This window comes from Bombus pascuorum, chromosome 6, assembly GCF_905332965.1.
Source record: "Bombus pascuorum chromosome 6, iyBomPasc1.1, whole genome shotgun sequence".
Lineage (NCBI taxonomy): Eukaryota > Metazoa > Arthropoda > Insecta > Hymenoptera > Apidae > Bombus > Bombus pascuorum.
Genome location: NC_083493.1, coordinates 8,324,556 through 8,345,270, shown reverse-complemented (window position 1 = coordinate 8,345,270; position 20,715 = coordinate 8,324,556). Strand labels below are relative to the sequence as shown.

Below are 20,715 nucleotides of genomic sequence, written 5' to 3'. Positions count from 1 at the left end.
AGTACGACCAGCTACTGATGTTGCTATATCATGTAGAACTGGTTAAAAATTATTATTCGATATAGTGCCAAGAATGTATTGTATATTATTCTTCATACGTTTGTTGTATGGTTCATTCTATTTGCCTACGTTTCTACCTATTTCGATAGTTTAACAGTCACCGTATAAACTCAAACTAAGCGTCTCGGTTCCCTCGGATTGATTTCTCGAACACGAGCGTTTTATACGTCTCAATGTTGCTTTTCACGAACATAAATCTTTCATGAGCTTGCATATGTGCGTTGAACATTTCGCGTGTGTTGAGTGAATGGGACATAGGTACGTTGAAAGTTCGATATATATTATATCATCTACCGTGTCGAAGAGGCGGTGTGATTTACATATTGTACGATATCCTATGAAAATTGTTTACTCTCAAAATATTGAACAACAATTTGCGTATATGTACATATATCGCATCATGAATTCTGCGAGCAAACATGCGTAACAAAGTTTTGTTCATGGAAGATTATAGTCATATTCACAACGTACTAAACTACGTTAAAATTAGTAAATGATAGACGATGGGCTTGGATCGCACGAAAACTGTCAAAGTTAGTTATGTCAACGAAATTACACGATTCACTTGATACGGATACCATCAGATCGATCAAATACGGTCCAGTCACTGTCGAACCTGTAGCACCTCGTACATGCAATCATATCGATAAAATGAGATTTTAGTTGCCAGAGTCCAAAGTTTCAGATCTAGAGTCTAAGATACTGGGTCTTGAAATTTTAGTCTGAGAGTTGTAGTGTGATATCTCGGATCTGAATCTGAAGTTCGAGATTTTGAGTATAGATCAAATTGCAAAAAAATTCTAAACTTCGACTAAGTTTCATCGATCAGGTGGAATCTATTCAAGATTCCATAGATATTCTGATGCCTCTGTAGGAATTTATCAATTAATCAATTTTTGTATTAACCTACTGTATTTTTAGGATGCAAGTGTACCAATGTAATGTAAATGCCATAGTAAATGTTCATAAATGTAGAGATACTAAATGTGAATGCTTATAAATATGTAAATATTCCAATATATTTCCCAGACATTTAATAATCGATAATATTAACGATTTAATACATCAGGTGAAAACTTATTAAACTTAAACGGAAGATGTAAAAAGAGGAAAGTCACATTTGGTATTCATGCCAGGACAATATGAAGTTTATAGGCGCTTAACGAATAAGAAGCTAGTAGAGTGGAACGAGATATTCGTCGGTTTAATTAACATTGTGCCACACAATGCAGCATGAAAAATCGTCGCTTCTTAAATTAATCCTATAACAAAATGCTGAAATCTGTCGAAATTCCCCAATTATAAAGCGTAATTCAAGTGAATAAAACAGGAAGCAATATTTCACATGTTCATGCAATACAGTGAGCTTTTTCAAGCAAATATTCTCTTATTATAATATAACCATATTAATAACTTTTTCTCAAGACAGTAATAACAACGATAAAATATCCTCGTGACTTACATCGCAAACGAGCTGCGGAGCAATAACAAATAAACCGGTGTAATATATTCCATCACGGTACACATTATCCTGTATCACTAGGTGTGCACGAGGAATTCGTTATCGCAAAGCTCGTGCGTACGTGGCAAACTGTTAGTTCTTGGAATAACTCCGATTTCGTATAGTATATTTGCAATTTCTATTACTCTTATCAATTACAATTATAATTAACAACAAATAAAAGAATCGGAAGACAATCTACAGAAGAAAGACGAGTAAAATAGTGAAAAGAAATAGCAACTACGTTTAAAAAGCTCATTATGCTCGTTCCTATGCAACTTCCCATTCGACTTTCAGTTTATAGCAGCTCGTAATTTTATTTCAACCGACGATAAAGCGATCTCGCGCTTATATTCTACGAATCTCGTTCGCCATGACACGACGACAAACGTCGCGTTCATGATCATTATGCAGCTTACACACGTACCGTGGCCGTTTGAAGAGGGTGATTAATCGAAGCAAGATTGTACTCGAACCTGGCGCTTCGTTGTCCTTTGGACACGAAATACTTTCGTTAACTCGACTTGTCGTTGCGATTTCCAACGCAAACTTTGTCCGGTATGATGACCAGGTCCTCACGTTTGATCGACAACAAGCAGGCCGCTATTGTGAATGCGGCCATAAACCGAGTTACTCTCCGGTTCACGGACCACGGGGTTTGTGGAAATTCTGCAGAAGCCAAATTAGATTAACCCGTTGTAACCAGACTGCGCTGAATTGTCCCGACGCCGATTTATAGACGTACACAGGAAACAGCGTATTGTCCTTCCTCCTGTATCTCCTTTCCCTCCCGTTTACTGTGAATTTACATTTGAGACTCTACAATGTCCACCGAGTTGTTCGCCTTTTTCGCGCCTGCTGTGCGCCCGCGGGGTTTTCGCTTCCGGCGAAGCAACGCTTCCTGTTCGTTTCCCGACGTGCTCAGGACACGCACGAACGCTTCAGGGACAACGTTTGTGAAATCACGAAAATGTCCACGATTTTCTGAGAATACTTTCGCCAGGGGATTTAAAAAGATAGCGAGCTGTTTCGTGACGTACTACAAGACAAAATAATAGGGTTATAAAGGATCGTATTAGTTTTATGGTAATGTTTTGAGGATTTTCCGACAACTGTATACTACGAGTGAGCCTTGTTAAGAGTCCTTAGGCGACCCGACTGCTTGGCATTAAAAGAGGAATACATAATTACACGAGGTTAGAGTGGACGTGACTGGATACACCTTAAAAGTGCCTGCGTAGTTTACTCGAAGTGAGTGACAAAGATTGTAGAATAAGGGAAGATAGATGAAACGTATTACATTACGTACACGTTGCAACTTAGAATTTCTTGAATATATCTGACTACAAATACTTTTACATTGATGTTGAAATTGCCTCATATCTCTGTGTTTTCACATTTTTTAGGCATATTATGATAAAAATTCTGACGGTAATAAGTAAGGAATATGTTTGTCGTATTTTATTATATCACCAAGAGAGATCGCATCTGCGTTACGACTTTTGCGCTCTCACGGAGCCGCGCAAACTTCGTTTGCGTTGCAATTACTTCGTTTACTTGGGTAGCTAGAAAGACGTGTCCCTTCTTGCAAGGGTCTTATCCAAGGACCGGTAGTCGCATCTCGTCCATGGTCGAAGCAACGTGGTTACGACTAAAAAGTAATGATCGAATTGCTCGCGATATCCAACGACGAATAACAACAATATTCAAAGGGTATCGTTAAAGTTGCATCGATGAACCGAACGACGCCACAATGTAAAATCGTTTTGCGACTTTGTTTTTACATTGCATCGCAAAGCGATTTTACGTTGGCAAACTTATATTCTGCTTTATCAATTCGCATTTACCGTACACTTGCGTGCATTGTATTTGTAAAAACATAAAGCTACCGAATTATGCAGATTGCTATAACGTCGTATTACTCGACTGTATTATAGTTGCGTAATCAAAATTGATACACATTTTCCTGAGTGAATCTGTTTCTCGCGACACGCGGTGTCCTTGTTCCACTGAATATAACGCGCTGTCTGACCAAACGCTGTTGTATCTACTTAAGCGTTAATGATCGAATATTACAGGAGTCGGAGGAAAGAACCAGAAAGAAAGTTCGTTATTCCACATGAAATTGAATGACGGGTAGACAAACTGAACGCAATATTGAACTCATCAGATGGGTTTAATCAACTCGGATGATTCTATCTTTGAACTTCTTGCGGAACCAATCGTTTGTTGATCTTTAATTAACTTGAATACTCGCCAGCCAAATGAATGGGCTTTAGAAACGGAGAAATATTATTTTTTCATGCGTACCGTCATAGTTTTCTCAGTACGGGAAACTTTATTGCGTGCCACAGGTAAACATGAATCAAGCTGTTTGTGCTCCGTTTAATAATATGAAACCGTCCGCGCGTATGTCACGTAATTTTTAAGTAATTACACGACTGTTGATTTTTTAGTATAATCTTTATTCTTTAGACTCAGAGTTTTTATTACAAAGGTCAATATTGTGACTGAATTGGAATTAGAAATAGAACCGGATTGAAATTAGAAATAGAACTGTTTGAACGGTCTCGTACCATCAAAGAAGAAAGCTCGGTGTGGGTGTTCCCTTTGGAACTCAGAACGCGGATTCGTTGTCCACACTTTTTGGTGGAAAAGTGAGGGTAACGATCCGCGATGCCCATTGGTAAATGAATTAGGTAGTAAAGACAAGGAGAGCTAGATATGGCTCGTGGGCATCCTTGTTTATGGGAAAAGTTTTATCTTGCCAGGCACCCGCTTTCTCCGTATTAGGTAAGAGTCGAGTGCAACAAACATAAGGACCATCTGTAAACCGAAAATGTTTAAGTGAAGAAAACTGAAACTGAACAGATTCGGTTTATGTCGTCTTCTTAGGCCTGCTGCGAGTTACTAGAACAATGGATAGGTCTTGGCGTCCGGACTACGTGGAATTTTACAAGGACCGTCACATCTGGCGTACCACATGGCAAAAGGAAAGTTGGTACGTGACATTCCCCCCTCCTTAGATTGAACTTGGTCCCTCAAGTTTTCTTCAGGAGGCCCTTTGTGAAATCGCACTCGATGTGATTTGAAATTGCAGCTGATTCCTCTTCTCTTTGGGGGTGGCATGTATTGGTTGAGGTACAGGTGTTGGGTGTTGGTGGAACTGTTAACTAAGATTTCATTTCGGCGAAAAGAAAAGGTTAGATTGATACATAAATGGTTATTCTGGCAAAGAGAAGTGTCGACCTGGAAAGTAGGGTTTTAAACGATTCCCATGTATTTTTTTTTTCTTGAATTAAATAGTATGGAGTACATACTTTATCAATCGTGTACGGTCCCAACCATTCCACATCAAGTTTGTGTCTTTTATGATCGTTGTGTACTAATACGGAGTCTCCTTCTTTGAAGACTGATTGCGGCTTTATGATTTTTATTATTTATTATTTTGATAATTTCAATCAATTTATAACGTGATTATGTCATCAGGCATCAAGAAGTTTACATATTGGATCATCGAATTGTATTTTTTTTTTTTTTTTTTTTTTTTTTTTTAAGCATCCTACAAATACTATACTGAAGCCTACATTATATAGTACGCCTTTCCGACTCTTGTATATATAAAAAAAATATCGATTCGGAGTGCAACTTTAAATACATACACATGTTTCATCAAATATTTCATTTCAACTTTAATCTATCTCTGTAATGCATTAATATGAATGTGAATATTGTACAAAGCCATGAATACACCTTTTATTAACATATATTTGTCCATTTTAAATTCTACTTAAGTAAAACAAACTTGTATTGAAACTTTGTGTTATTCAATAATAAGGGCATTGTAATTTTTACTGTAATAATAATGTGAAATCAGTTATCCACAATTCATGTTCCAGTCTACAGATATTGTTTCAATAGTAGAAGAAACATCACTTACTGAGCTTAATACTTGGTACATATTATAGTTATAATCTCTAGGCATTATAAGATCCTTGTCTCAAATTTCTACTCTAATTCCTTTATATTAAATATTATTATTATTAATCATTTTTGGTTTAAACATATTATTTATACATTTACTTGCGAATAAAATTACATGTGGCAGTATAGTACTTAACTCATTAATAGAATGTATCTTCTTTGAGAATATATGATCATTATCTTATGATAATCTATCAACTAAAATTTTGTTATTTCTATGTTGACATTGAAATTGTACAAATAATATGTTACCAACTTATAATTGTTCCCAAAATAACTAATTAACAATGATTTAAACTATACAGTTTGTCTTAGAATGATGGATAATATAAAAATTCAAATTTATTAACAATACCTGACAACTTTAGTTGATTTTATGCTAAATAATATTAAATATTTTGATATAAAACACAAATTTCTGTTGTATGATTGCATCAACTAATAATATTCTAGAATATACAACGCTTAAAGATTTGAGTGAAAATAAAATTCAAAAACAATGTCCTTGTAATGTTAACTTATCTGTAAATACTAAAAGAACAAATATCCATCAATATCCATAATGTAAAATTATTTGTTTGTTAAATGCTTCTAGAGTATGGAACTTTATGTATACTCTTTTTATACCGCATCAATGTAATGTACTTAATGTATCAATAGTTCTAGAAATTTTCCGAGAAATATACGCAATATTGAAAATATAATAATCGTTATTCAACGGATTTTATATGTTCATAGTAACAAAAATATCTTTTTTTTCTAGTATTACATTTTAAATAATTCGTGTTTGACTTTTCGATAAAATTGGTTGTTTTGGCTGGGCACTCACCACCATTGATAAAGCATATCGTTGTCCGTCGGATCGTAAAAGTACTGTGGGTAGTCTTCCTTGTGTCTCGAGATTGTGGTGGTCTCGGAAATTGACTGGGTGTTTGATAATTTTTACATTGATTGGAGAAATGTCCGATTCGGTTATTCTTTAAACATTTCATTTGAGTCCTTTGGGCGAGTGGCATTCGTTCGGCTTGCTGGAAGTTCCTTGGTCTTGGTTGTCGATTTCGATCTTCCCTGAAGTATCGCTCGATCTCGGAGGCTCTCTTTTCGGCTTCGGCGATGTTGTACGGTGGATAACCGAGTAATATCCGTCCTATTTCGGGTTTTAGCCCTCGGATGAAGTCTGTTACGGAGTCTCTTAAGATTCTGTCGTTCATTGTACGCCTACTGATTTCGTCATAGTACTCGTTCGTTACACTACACTGTAGTTTATTAAGCACTCTGCGGAACCTGATAATGTAGCTCTGAACACTTTCGTCGTGTCCCTGTATCGTTTCGCGTAGCTGATCTTGTTGTTCCCTAATGGAGGCTTGGGTCGCTACGTTTCGTCTTAGGGCATCGTACCGGTGTCCGTATTCGCGGATTGGTACATTGCAAATGGCCATTGCGGCTTTACCAGTAATTTTACCGGACTTGATCATCTTGAGCGATACTGTCGGTTCATAACACAATGCTCGCACTTCGCGCACTTCACGTATGAACTCTTCCACTCCGATATCGTCTTCGCCGTTTAGCTGTGGTAAACATGCTACCGCGTCTTTGGCCCGTAACCTCGGAGAGGCGAATTGCGGTGAACGATCTTCGTAGGAGAGGTAGTTATCTGCTTCTGACTGAATTGGAGCGGACGGTGGTGGAGTTCTGTCTCTCGCGGTAGTAACTTCGTCCACGGTAATCAGAGAGCTTGGTTTCGTACTAACGTTGTGTCCTGTCATAATTTTCGAGATTTTGTCGTTTAGCACTTTAATCTCTGCCGTAAGCTTCTTCTTTTCATTGTTCGCTTCTTCCAGACGTTGTATAATAAGTGCGTTTTGTTTCAATATCGCGTCGAGTGTGGCACGAATCGAATTGTCCGTAACTTCGGTTGCGGAAACGGTCTCGGTTTCGTCTTTTCGCGATGTAGACATGATTCTAATTAAATTTACTGAGTCTGAACTATTTATTTGAGCTCGAAACGCTCGAAGCGCTTGAGAAACTTGATTTTCTCGTACGGTAATGTACAAATGAATCCAGATTTCCAGCTTACCGTAGTAGCTATGGCCGTTGAGGAGTCTCTGGGATGTTTCCTCTCTGGTTGGTTCTAGATTCCGAATCTTATTCGTAGGCTTGCTCTGCGCTGACCGTAGTCCTCTCGTCTAGTTTCACCGTAGTGGAACGTTGAAAGTTGCTGCAGGGCTTCGTAGTAGCAAAGATTCGCAGTGGTCCGCTGATCCTTCGATCTTCAATGATGCGCGTACGCCGAAATCGTAATTTCGTTTTCACTGAAGCGAATGGATCCTGGCAGTGGATCGCCAAAATGTCACGTAATTTTTAAGTAATTACACGACTGTTGATTTTTTAGTATAATCTTTATTCTTTAGACTCAGAGTTTTTATTACAAAGGTCAATATTGTGACTGAATTGGAATTAGAAATAGAACCGGATTGAAATTAGAAATAGAACTGTTTGAACGGTCTCGTACCATCAAAGAAGAAAGCTCGGTGTGGGTGTTCCCTTTGGAACTCAGAACGCGGATTCGTTGTCCACACTTTTTGGTGGAAAAGTGAGGGTAACGATCCGCGATGCCCATTGGTAAATGAATTAGGTAGTAAAGACAAGGAGAGCTAGATATGGCTCGTGGGCATCCTTGTTTATGGGAAAAGTTTTATCTTGCCAGGCACCCGCTTTCTCCGTATTAGGTAAGAGTCGAGTGCAACAAACATAAGGACCATCTGTAAACCGAAAATGTTTAAGTGAAGAAAACTGAAACTGAACAGATTCGGTTTATGTCGTCTTCTTAGGCCTGCTGCGAGTTACTAGAACAATGGATAGGTCTTGGCGTCCGGACTACGTGGAATTTTACAAGGACCGTCACATCTGGCGTACCACATGGCAAAAGGAAAGTTGGTACGTGACACGTACAAGGCGAAACTTCGCTCGAATTCTTTAGAAAAACTTGTCATAACAAAATCTTTGAATTTCTTCATTTTTCAATTTTCACATTCAGCTAAAATGTATATGGAGGAAATTTCCATCTACACGTTATTACATTTAAATTTTCAACCCGTACAATATCCAGTTTGTATCGGTATTTTTCTCCGTAATTATCGTTAATTCGTGTCCCATTAGCTTGTATCACGGGACAAGCCTTTATTCTTTGGTCCAACCGATCATATTCTAGATCATGTTATGGGTCGCCCGTTCGATCCCTCTAAACTTTAATTGACGTGGACGGACGCGAGTATTAAACCGCATGGTCGTCAATCACAAAGGGTGGCCCGGCTGGTTACAGCCTCAGTGACATGAACAGGGATCCAATAGGCGGTTACGTAGCCGACTGTACTTCCGCAAAAGTAGTCCGCCGAGTGTACACTCTTGGTCGCATTGATATTCACAAAGTGGTCCCTGTTCAGGCTTAACGCGCGGTTGTCACGCCGCTGCCACATCACAGCCTGTTGTTTCGCGGTGAAAGTGTACTTTTGTCAATCGATATGCCATGTTCGTGCTTCCTTTTGACGAGCTATCCACGACTCTTATGTTATCCATCAATAAACCGAAGCTGCACACAGTGAACCGTGTTATTGAAACTGGACCCATACAAATGATAAATTTCGGCAGTGATACACAAAGAAAGTGAATTTGAAATTTTATAACGAAAAATAGAACCTAAGTAATGTTCATATTAAATTTCGTATTTACACTTACGACAAGTTCGCAATTTCTAAATTTGTGTTTATGATTAGAAGCAGCTTAGAAACCTGATCAATACTCGGCATATTACAACTTTCTCTCTGCTTCTCCTCTTCATACCGTTCACCTACTAAGGCAATGAAAATGTTGCACTTTGAACCGATGTAAACGACCCTTCCGTGAAATATATTTTTCAAAGTTAAATCCCTATATTACTCGAAACTATATACAGATACAAATTTTTTCATGTGGCGTTTTATTAAATTGTAAATAACGATTCTGCAAATATTCCAACGCACGAAAGCTATAAAGTCACGCTGTTTTTACGCTGCAAGATCGAAGAGTAATTGGACGAAAAGTAGAAATGAAGAATAAAATCTGATAACAAGGATGCAGCAATATTCGTTGCAAAATTGCCTCGTTAAGCCGACGACGCGTATAGACTGTACTTGGTCGTTGCGAGTATAAAACCGTGAACGATAGTTCGTTATTCAAACAAAAGAAAAATCATCCAATTCAATTACCCATGGCCGATTTCGAAACAATATTACCCCTCGTCGAATATCGACGATCGTATTTTTGCATCGGTAATAAAATAACGTTGTTCGTTCTGACGCGTCATTATCGATATAAAACAGGGACAAATTAAAATATTACCGACCACGAAAATGACAAATATCATATATATATCCTTCTATATATATATATATCCTTCCAAGTAGGATTAACTTCACTGACAGCCTCGTCGCGGTACTTCGGCTTAAGGTATATTAATTGACGTACAAGTTGGCGCACCTCCAACCGGCGTCGAGTGACGGAAATCAACGGGGGATCTTTTTGCTTTCTACTCGAACACCTTGTAACGTTTAAGGCACGAAAGCGTAATTGAACGTTTCGTTCCACGATTACGGTGATTTAGTTAAACTAATAATAATAAGAAGAAGAAAGAACGTTAAAGTGTCTACTTCGACTTTAACTTTTATCTCGCGTGAAATGATTTTAAATTAGAGTAATTACTAAATTGTTTAAATTTTAAAACACACGAAATATTTTTGTGAAACACGTTGTGTTTCTATAATTAATTGTTAAAAATTATTATTCGAAACAGATAAAAAAGAATATATATATAACTATATAGGAAGATAGGTCCTGAATAATAACAAGCGAAAATACAGGAAAGTGATATTTCACGAAATCGCTACAATCATTTCGATATCGACGAACGTAGATATAGAAGAGTAATCATCGAATTTGACGTTATTACAAAGTAATGAGCAAATTTGCGTCAGTGGCTGTCTGATACGTGAAACCGGGTTGTCCGATTACAGAAATCGTAGCAGGGGTTTCCTTTGTTTTCCACCGCAAATCCTCGTTAATCCGTCAAACCGCCGGATTACTTGGCAATTAAATCCCCGCGTACGTTTTGTAAGTGAAGCGTGTAACAGCGGACAGCCTCGAATGGCCTGTTAAATTCAAACAAGCTAAGTTTAACAAGAAACTACGTTTCATACCGCCGTCGTGCTACTAACTTTTACCTTGAAATCTCCATAAGTTACGAAATCCTTTTATTAACAATGACGATTTCACAAGCGAAGAAAAGTGTTTAACAACCCTTCATATAACAATCTCCGTGTATCGGTCACTATTGGTTTCTGTGGTAAACGACGTTTCCTAGCTTCCGTTTGCGAAATTATTGAGAGCCCTTTGACTTTCACCCAGTGACTTCCATCATAAAAGAGCGCACAATCGAGCTTTCTGCCGTGAGTGAAAAGCCGCCGTTATTTGCGTGCTCTTCGCAAACGCTTGTCCCAGTCGACAGCTGTTACAAAGTATTCGCCTTGCTTCGTGGATAAACGTTTACTGTATGCGTCAGGCAGCCATAAAGCGCATCGTACATGATCGAAATATCGACGAGTACGTATATCACTAGCAACGATTAATCCTACCTGTGATAGCATGCAGCTTTTCCACTTCGATTCTTTTATTCAGGATAATACTCGACAGACGAATGCTCTTTTATCTTCGTTCAATTTCAGGAAACAATATCTTCGCAGTTTTTCATTTTCACAGATTGTAACTCCATTCTCGTAAAATACGTTTCATATTTTAGAACTACGTCGATCATACAAAACGTAAAAATCCATTCTTATTAGTACGCGCGATTTTCACGATTAAATTCGTTCATGTAAAACACGTATTTGGAGTTCCTTTCATCTTCTATGTTTTTCTTTTTTAATTTTTGTTTTTTACGTCACGTTAGCGAGTACGTAACTTTGGAATATCGTACTAGTTTTCCTAGTCAGTTTACGGTTATTTTGTAAAGGCTTGAAACGTCGAAATCGTGTTACGGGAACTAGCGGCGTGTCGTTAATTAAAAGCAAGGCAGCTAGAGGACACAGGAGACTCAGCAGAACGCGTATGTAGGTGCGCGAGACCGTTTAGAAATTCTACTAATCCGACTCTCTCGTTGCTTCCAGACTCTAAACGAAAAAAAGAGAACCGTTCCATCGTTGAAGAGAGTAGAACGTCGCTCGTAACGTTCAATGATATTCAATAGTGATACGATGGAAAGCTGTAAAAAGGGGAATGAGCCTTTTCGTAAGATCGATTGGATTGAATCACCCGATGAAGCAAATTTTTTCCCAACGATCGAAAAATCGGAGATTTTCATCCGTATGCTCTGTCACGGCACCTTCTACGTATGGAAAATAGATCTCTCACTTTTTCCAAGATTTGACCCGATTCCGAAAACGGGAAGAATCGGATGAAAATTCTCGCGTTTGAAACTCGTAAATTAACAAACGTTCTATCGGGGAGAATCAACTTTGCAGAAATTACCTTTTAATTAGTATTTATAGCGAAACGCCATTGACACGTCTGTGTCGATTCAATATTTGACTTGCTGCAGTTGGAAATTAATCCGTCCGATAAAATCGAAAGTGTAAAGTGTGTCATGGAGAGAATAATGATCGGTTCTGTGATGTTTTAACACACGGTGGGGTTTTAACTGTTTCAGTTGAAAACCTGGATACATGGACGTGGGATACGTTTTCATCCAAAGGGTTGGAATTACAGTCAAAGGTGAACCTGCAGGTAATAACGATTAACAGGAAATCGCAATGGTTTCGAATGGGACGACGATGACGACGGTCGAAAGTTCGCGACACGTGTGGACGTTCTCGGAAGTGTTATGGATAGGAAGTTGCCGGGACGTGGTGAAACTCGGTCGCCGTTTACCGTGGCGAATTGACCACATTTATAGTGTACGCAGATGAACACGGAGAATTACTATGTTTCATATTGCGTGCAGGTGTGCCACACCCTTGCTCTTACGTGTCTCCGATGCACATGTGTGCTCGTCGAGCCACGTACATGTCACTCAGACTCTGTCGCGTTGCAGTAGCGTTATTGGGAAACTTTGAATGAGTCTAATTAAGAAGCGTACGGTATTTGTATTTATAAACATCTCGCAGTATTTGTAGCTTAAACTTTTGGAGATATTAGTGCCTGTTACAAGGAATCGTGAAAATTAGTATTATAATGTATGTATTTCATAGTCTTGAATATATACAGTAAAATTATCGAATTCACAGAGTCATTGAGAATGGTACTACGATAAATATCTATTGTTAAACAACTACTATCTATTTCAGTTTCGAAGCTAACAATAAAAAAAAAAAAAAACACTTGAATGAATAGCTATCGAACTTTAGTAATAGAATGTCGCGTCGCAATTGCCCATCCAAAGTAAATCAAACGATCCTTCAGCAATTCTTTGCCTGTAACAGCCGTGATATTTCAGTCGAATCCGCAACCGTGTGTCTCTAAACTATCGTTTCGACCGGCTATTGATTCGCGATTGGTCCCGAACGTCGAGGCCGGCTAATGCGTCCCCGGAGTTCGCACTAAAGCATCGAATCGATGTCTCATCTAGTCGCGTTCATCACGCCTAGAACGGACGTGTGTGAGAGACGAGGAGAGGGAAAAATGGGCAGAAGCGCGACGTTTTTCCGACGGTTTTTAATCGATGCACCCAATTACACCGGCTATATCGCCGTGTTTCGCAGCTAATTTCCCGTTATCGTGCGGGATAAAAGCGAGCTGGCTGTACCGGGGCCCGATTAACGTGCGGAATTGCACGGATCGGAGCATCAACCGTGCAACTGTATAAACTGCGTTTACGCTCGTCGTTTAGGCTGGGCTTAAAAGCTTATGATCGACGTACGCGACGGAATTTCGCCTAATTTTTCTTTTATTTTCAAATGTTTCGCGCATCGCCGATCTTGCATTAACATATTTGCCAGACAATGTCCCACTTTGCATACAGCGTGTTCTGATTATCGGAAAAAACTTTAACGAAGAATTATGTTACTGCGTTTTAAAAGAATTTTAGAATAGCGTTAGAGGTGCCGTGAAGCTAAGTGACTCGTGTACAGAAGAGCGTGTGTGTACAGAGGAGAATTTAACTTTAAGAAGTTTCGTATGAACTAAAAATCTTTTTATAACAATTTAATTATGCGATAGAAGATATTTATTGACTAGCCTATGCTCCGATATTCTGTCGCGTAAGATTTTCTTATGGCAAAGTGACAAACACGAAGTTGCTCTTATGTGTGTCTTTAAGTTTACTAGAGTCTCGAGAAATTGTTTGAAGCAGCTTTCAAAACAGCTATATACAGTTCAAAGGTAGTTAGCTGAAGTTCAAACGTGTTTGACATCAGACCTTTTTCCCTTTTACTAGTTCAGTCGTTTCTTCCGTCTTCTAATTGAGCAAATGTTGCTTATTATATTCCATTTTATTTTTCATAGAAGAAAATTTCGTAAAATATTTCATTTAACGAAGGAACCTTATCAATTCGAATGAAAAATTTTACCTCCGGATTTTTTATTCCCGACAGAAACCCTTTTCATGCCCTCGGCATTAGAAAAAAAAACATTATTGTTAAAATATCGTTTTGTTTCGGTCGCGGTGGATCAAATCGGTATAATAACAATAATACGAATTCGTGAAAATTGCTCCAACAGAGAGTCACACCGTCACGATTTACAGGGTGGACGGTTTTTATTACTCTTGAAATCCCTTTAAACGCTTGTAATCCAGCGTACAAACGAGCGCGAAATTTTTACGATCAATTTCAACTGTTTTTCATCAATAACAATGCTACTCTATAATCCTGTGCAAACTTTTCCAGCGATATTTCTATCCCGGTTTCAACGTTGCCAAGGAACGAAGCGATTCACGATCGCTTTTTCAACGATGCCTCGAACCAACTCAGTTTCCACCCGTTCCATCGTAACGCTGTCAAGCCTCGCAAAAACTTCTTTTAACTTTCCCGATCTTCTACCTGCGATTCAACAAGGAAAAACCTAATGAGCATAAATCACCATACGTTCAGTTAACGAACTTTGTTCAGCGCGTTTTGAAAACAGCATTTCCGCGGTGAACGAGCTCTATGGCCTTGAACAATTTTACGGCTTTTGCTCGGAAGAAATAACGACGTGAAATCACGTATCGAACGAGCCGGCGGAACGATAACAGCGAGGAATATCAATTCGTGTGTGTTTCCATCGTGATTCGTTATACCGTTTTGGCGTGAAACTGTCAGTTCTCCGCTTGGAAAACGAGCGAAAGAATACTTTTCCAAAGTGATTGTCAATCAACCGGATATGAGTTCGACGAGAAGCCACGAAATTATTCACATCCAACTTGGTCAGCCAATGTAATTAACGATCGAACCTTGACTTCGTAGCAGCCGCGAGTCGAGTGGCATTGATCAGACTAATCGGATCAACGCAAAAGATTATTATCGGAATGAGACCGAATAAAGATCCAGGTTATCTGTTTCTTTTCCCCATTAATTTCGTTCTTTGTTACCGCTGTCTCGTTCTATGTTTCCAATAATTTTTACGTCGGAAAAAACCAATCGACTTATGCTGCGTAAAACTTTCGAATTTCGATTATCCGTACGGTGAACTTTTAAACGAACGTTTGCTCGTGGAATGTTTCGTTAAGAAGCTGCAAAGATAATCGTCCGATGAGGATCGCTGCAATTTTGCAGATAATTCGCGGTACCTGCAACGCGACGTTTTTTTAATTGAAATATGAACGCCATTTAACCTCGATAGATTAAAACAGATTTTACAAATTTGCTGCGAATTGGATTTTTATTGCCTACAATACTACGTATTAAGAAATAATTTTCACGGAATACTAGGTGTTTCTATGGGGTGCCTCGATAAATCGAGGCTACATTAGTATAACGTAGTACGAAAGTAAAATATAGGTGAAAAAGTTTCACGTATCCTATATCCGAAAATAATTTTTTACAGAGTTACGAGGAGCAAAACGGGAAAGATCGTGTTTATTGAATAAAGTTATACGATGCTTCGTAGTTCTACGCAGCTGTTTGTTGGTAAACGAACAACGATCTTATCAGTGGCAGGTGTTTTTGTATATGTTTATATTTTCATACATACGTTTATACTACGGTACCAGATAGTTTACTTTATAGCATTAGCGTATCGTGAAATTTAACGTATGTGTGAAAGAATATATGAATTGAATGTGTGTGTGTATTCAAACGTATATCATACACATATCTTATAACTACGTAATTGTACGAAGCGTCTGCAATGAATGTATTAAGACGATTGATTGATCGTAAAAAGCAAATGTCTTTAAATAATTGTTGCTCTTTGTGTTTTTATACCCACTACTGTTATTGAATATTATATGTAAGATACACATCGATTATTGTTAACTTTTTACATTAAAACACGTTGTATCTACCGCGCTTCAACACGACACGAACAAAGCAATTCTTCCCATTTTTATAACATCACAAACAATGGCAAATGATGTTTTGGCGATACGTTTGTTTGCAATCGCTAACGAGGACAGAGAATAAATACCGCATAATCCGAGTTACGCGAATTTGGGTCCTCTTTGTCACTGCATAAAAAGTCCTAGTCAGTTTGAACGATCGAATGTACCAATATTTGCCAATCATTCGATCAATCAAACAGACAATTCTCTTTCGATCATGTAAAATGTTAATAACGACAAAAATCAACGAATCTACTCACCGACCTATTTTTTGTTGGTCCAAGTCGTCTGGTGGCCACGTGATGCAGCCGTGGTCTCGTCATAAATTATGTAATCACCGCGGCGACATTCGGGAAACGTACGTTCCCAGTGGCGTTGCATTAACGTTGCGACGATTCATATTCATGCGACACAGCTTCAACGAGACACACGTTAATAACGCCACATACGCGCATGTGTGGATCACCGATGAAAAAATGTCGTTGGTCGAACGTTTGAAAGCTTTCTTCGAACTTTTCCTCTCCGATTAGTACGATTTTTGCGATCGTAAACGTAACGAGCTTATCGAAACGAACGTCCGATTCGTTGAACAAAAATCCCAATCGCGAACACGTTGCGCGCACTTTCGCCGTTACTGTTAATTAATCGATCGTTACACGACTTACTTACGCAAATCAGTTTACATTATAACGGGCCGGACGTTTAATATGCAATTTTCGCGGGACGGCGCCGGTGGATCGCTTAAAACGCAATTTCGTCGAGCGCCGCGGCGTAAATATTCATGTAATTTTGATGCACTCCATTTAATGGGCCGCGATTAAAAATCATTTAACGGCACAGATTTTCAGGCCGCGCGATTATGCGTCCCGCGGACCGGCAAATCCACGAACCGTTCGCTTGGCTTCCAAATAAATATTATGAGCGAAACACTCGAGAGCCAGCACGTAATTGCTTCGACCCTGCTCGCGGTCGACTACCGACAACACGCTCGAGAAACGCTTTGGAGGGTTGGAGGGGAGGGGCAAGAAGCAACTTTCGACTCGGTCTCCAACTTCGTACGCTCGTAATCACCCCGAAAGCTTCCAGTTATTATTATTGCTGGCGAGAAATTGAGCTTCCAATGAAATTTTGAAGGCGAACTTGCATCAACGGAGGATGGGAAGGATAAAGAAAAGTTGCGAGAAGAAAGCGTCGTGTTCGAGAAGGAAATGTAACTACGTGATTCGATAAAACGGAGAAAGCGAAGTAAACTATAGAGAGACAGAGGAAATATACAGAAGCGAAGATGAAATATTCACAATAAGGTATGAAGTTGTGGAAGCTAAATTATTAAAACATGGCAAAGTTCTATCAAAGCACGAAATATTAACGTTTAAGAGAAAAACAAGAAACGAAAACAGCAAGAAAAATCGGCAATAAGGGAGAAGAATATATAGCTAAAAAATTTACTTAAACTACGCCGGTGCTTTTCTCCGATGACAATGAACTTTGCAGAATAATACACGCACGATGTATGCCTCTGGCGTGAGCGTGGATGAAACTGAGCGCCACGATGAAAATTATGTTTGCATAATTTTCAATTTTCCCAACACTCTCTGGCAGAACAGAAAATACAGTGGCACACCAGACGAAGATTCACGTGATTACAAAAATCTAACGGCCGCCGTTTGTGTATCGAGCAATTCGTTGAACAGACGGATCGGTGCGAACAAGAAATTAGCGTGGCTAACCTAACCGCTGTGAAACGTTATCTTTTTTTCTTTTTTATTATTCCTTCGACCATGCACGCTTTCTATCGAACACGACTCGACACATTTTCCCTCACGAACGAAACGCCGGTGAAACATCGACTTATGTCCGCGAGATCATACCCTTTAATACCCGATCAGAAATTTCGTATCGTTTATCAGGATTATATTCTTACGATTTATTTCACGAATACTCCAATCATTTGTCAATGAAAAATCAGCTAAAAACACATACAAGGATCTATCGTGAAACGACTCACGCCACGTTTAGCCGTTTTCTTTGCAATATTTCACTGACAACGAACAACGCGGTCTTTGCACGTGAACAAAGTCTCAAAGAAGTTCTCCGTTCCCTCTGTCCTTTATTTTTACTTCCTTGCCTATTGTCGTACACTGGAACGAGCTCTAGAAACGTTGCACGTTTCCGACATGTGAATGCCAGCAATCCAATCGAGTTCAGTTCGAGCAGTGTCACTCGTGGTCCCTTGCGATCCACCTTTAAGTGCGGATCGTGGGAACGAAGGGCGTCGCGTCGCGAATTGCACTGACTCTCGCAAATTCTCCGTTTCCCGCAGAAGCTTCCAATATCCCCACTCTCGCAGTTTGGCCTTGCTCAGCGGAGCTTCTACCCCTCTTTCGACAACCGCCGCCACCACCGGGGCCGCCAACCCCTCTGTTAGTCGCTTTTAGCGCAAGCGCCTCTGCTTTTGTGTGGGCTCTGTCCTATCCTAATTCATATCCGCGTAAGTACGGTTACGTCCAGCCGACAGAACAACAAAAATTTTTCGTTTTACCACATCGTCTTACGGTTTTCACGGATTACGAATCGCCGTCCGAGACCGACCACGTTTTTCTTTTTTTACGCGGCACGAGCGTAAAACGTTCGCGCGATCCTTCGCCTCTCTGCCAACTGCAACGGTTCGTCGTCTCTCCTTCATCTTTTATTCGTCTCTGACCTTCTCTTTCTCTCCATAACTGTTCCACCCTTCCTATCCCTCGTTCAGTTGCCTGGGGTTTCTTCATGCACCGAATGCTTGCGGTCTCTGGTGAAATTCTTTCTCCCTCGAAGAAATTGAGACGTAGACCGATCCGCGTCCTGATTTCGAGGGATTGTTCCTACGATTTATGATTTTTTGGCGATTCTATCTAAATAAAGGAAATTTCTCAATTGGCATTTATTACTCGGTTAAATCTCCATGGTTAAGCGATGAATCCAACGAGAGTGTACTATGCTGGGAACTGAACTTGATACAATGAAAAAGTTACACGACCAATTAGCAACATCAGCCGTCCCCGTGACTTGTACAGTTTCTCCGAATCGCGGCTAACAACGAAGGCCCTTTATTCCGCAATGCAAGCATACAAATCCGTCGAATAAAAAGCTGCGGAAGAAGTAGAAGCTTGAAAAATCAGGTCGTTAGATTGAGAAATCGAGTATAGTCGTGGCACATCATCCGAAGTCTTGTAAACAGGCACACTAATGAACCAACCTCTCGGGAACGTGGCTGCGGTTGTGGTCGCCGTATTTTTCGCTCATTGACGACGTTGCATGATCAAAACTACAGCTTCACCGAGAGTCATGCCGGTGATATGAATACAGCTGCAGGCAGCTTGGTCGAGAATTAAAATTACCCTGGAGAATACTCGCTCGGCTTGGCTAGGCCTCTTCTTCCCACCTCGCCTATTATTTGCCAGCTAGAATAAACTGTTTCCCTCTTTCGCCCGGCATATGCACGTTTACACGTCTCTTCGCCGCTCCGTCTCTCGCTTCCGGTCCTGCTGCTTGCTCTTTTTCACTCAGCGTGCAGGTTCGCGTGTTTATTCCCTGTTCGTTGCTTTTGTCGTCCTATGGCCTATATCGTGTATTCTGTCTCCAGCTTCGCTATCTCTCGCTCTGACCCTTTGTTTCATTGGGAAACACCGAGCCCGCGGCTGATAAACCTGGCCAGAACCGTCCAGGGATCCTGCCGAATTGCACAAGTTTTAATTTCCTCTGGCGGCCCGACCCGCATAGACACAATCGACGAACTTATTGCGAGTTCCAAGTTCCACGTTATTGCTGCGCTCCGGTTCTCTCTGTAACTCTTTCATCGCCGAATTTCTTCGATTATTTCGAATCGATCCGGCGAGGTTGTTAATCTTCCACTTGCAGCGGACAAATTCTTGTAAAAATGTAATTTTATAATGAATAAAGCATGGTTAAGGCAGAGAATGGTCGTAGAGAGCGAAAGGAATTGAAGAGAACGAGAGGCTAAATAATGCAATGGTTCGTTTCTTCGGTAGCTGAAACGAAGAAACGATCCTTAACAATCTCGAACTAATGGCTGCTGCAAAATAAATATCTAACTCGATCTGGGAAATTGTATGATCAGGATAGTAGCGTTGGGTAAGGCTGATAGGAGCGGAATCCTTGGAACAAGCGGAAACTTCGTGCTCCTGTTTTGTTCTTGGATTACTATATGACGCTGGATATAATAGAGTTTGTAGAGGGCTTTTTAGAAGCTTCGAGTAGCAGAGTAACGAAATGTCCTGTTTTAATAGAGATTGCAGTCGCTGAGGTAGGAACCATGGATTCTCTAACACGTGTATCGAATGCCACGAGTTGGTTATTACACGGCCGTTTCTTTTTGCTATGTCGCGAGAATAAATATCTTGCTTAGAGCAAAAGAAATTTCCATTTTGAACTCGAAACGTGGTATAAATCAACGAGATTCTAAACCAGCGTCAGATTTTGTCTACCGTTAAGATTCATCGATGAAAGTTCGGATAGTTTTTCGTGGGAACGTAGGTACATAATGAAGAATACACTCTAAACATATGTATATACCATACCTGATTTGTGCGCTTCTAGAGAATAGACGTCCCTGTGGAAAATG

General features: G+C 39.7%; 1 protein-coding gene across 11 annotated transcripts in view; it reads right to left on the bottom strand.

Annotated features, from left to right (window-relative positions):
- LOC132907657 (uncharacterized) overlaps nucleotides 1–18,396 on the bottom strand; it is a 275,382-nt gene extending 256,986 nt beyond the window's left edge. For 4 of the 11 annotated variants that reach the window (XM_060960947.1, XM_060960952.1, XM_060960949.1 and 1 more), the window contains exon 1: nucleotides 17,541–18,395. The gene's annotated coding sequence lies outside the window, so the exon portion shown is untranslated. Of the gene's footprint in view, nucleotides 1–17,540 lie in introns of all 11 variants that reach the window. The other 7 variants (XM_060960948.1, XM_060960954.1, XM_060960956.1 and 4 more) reach the window with 4 other exon arrangements.
- Nucleotides 18,397–20,715: the final 2,319 nt, after the last annotated feature.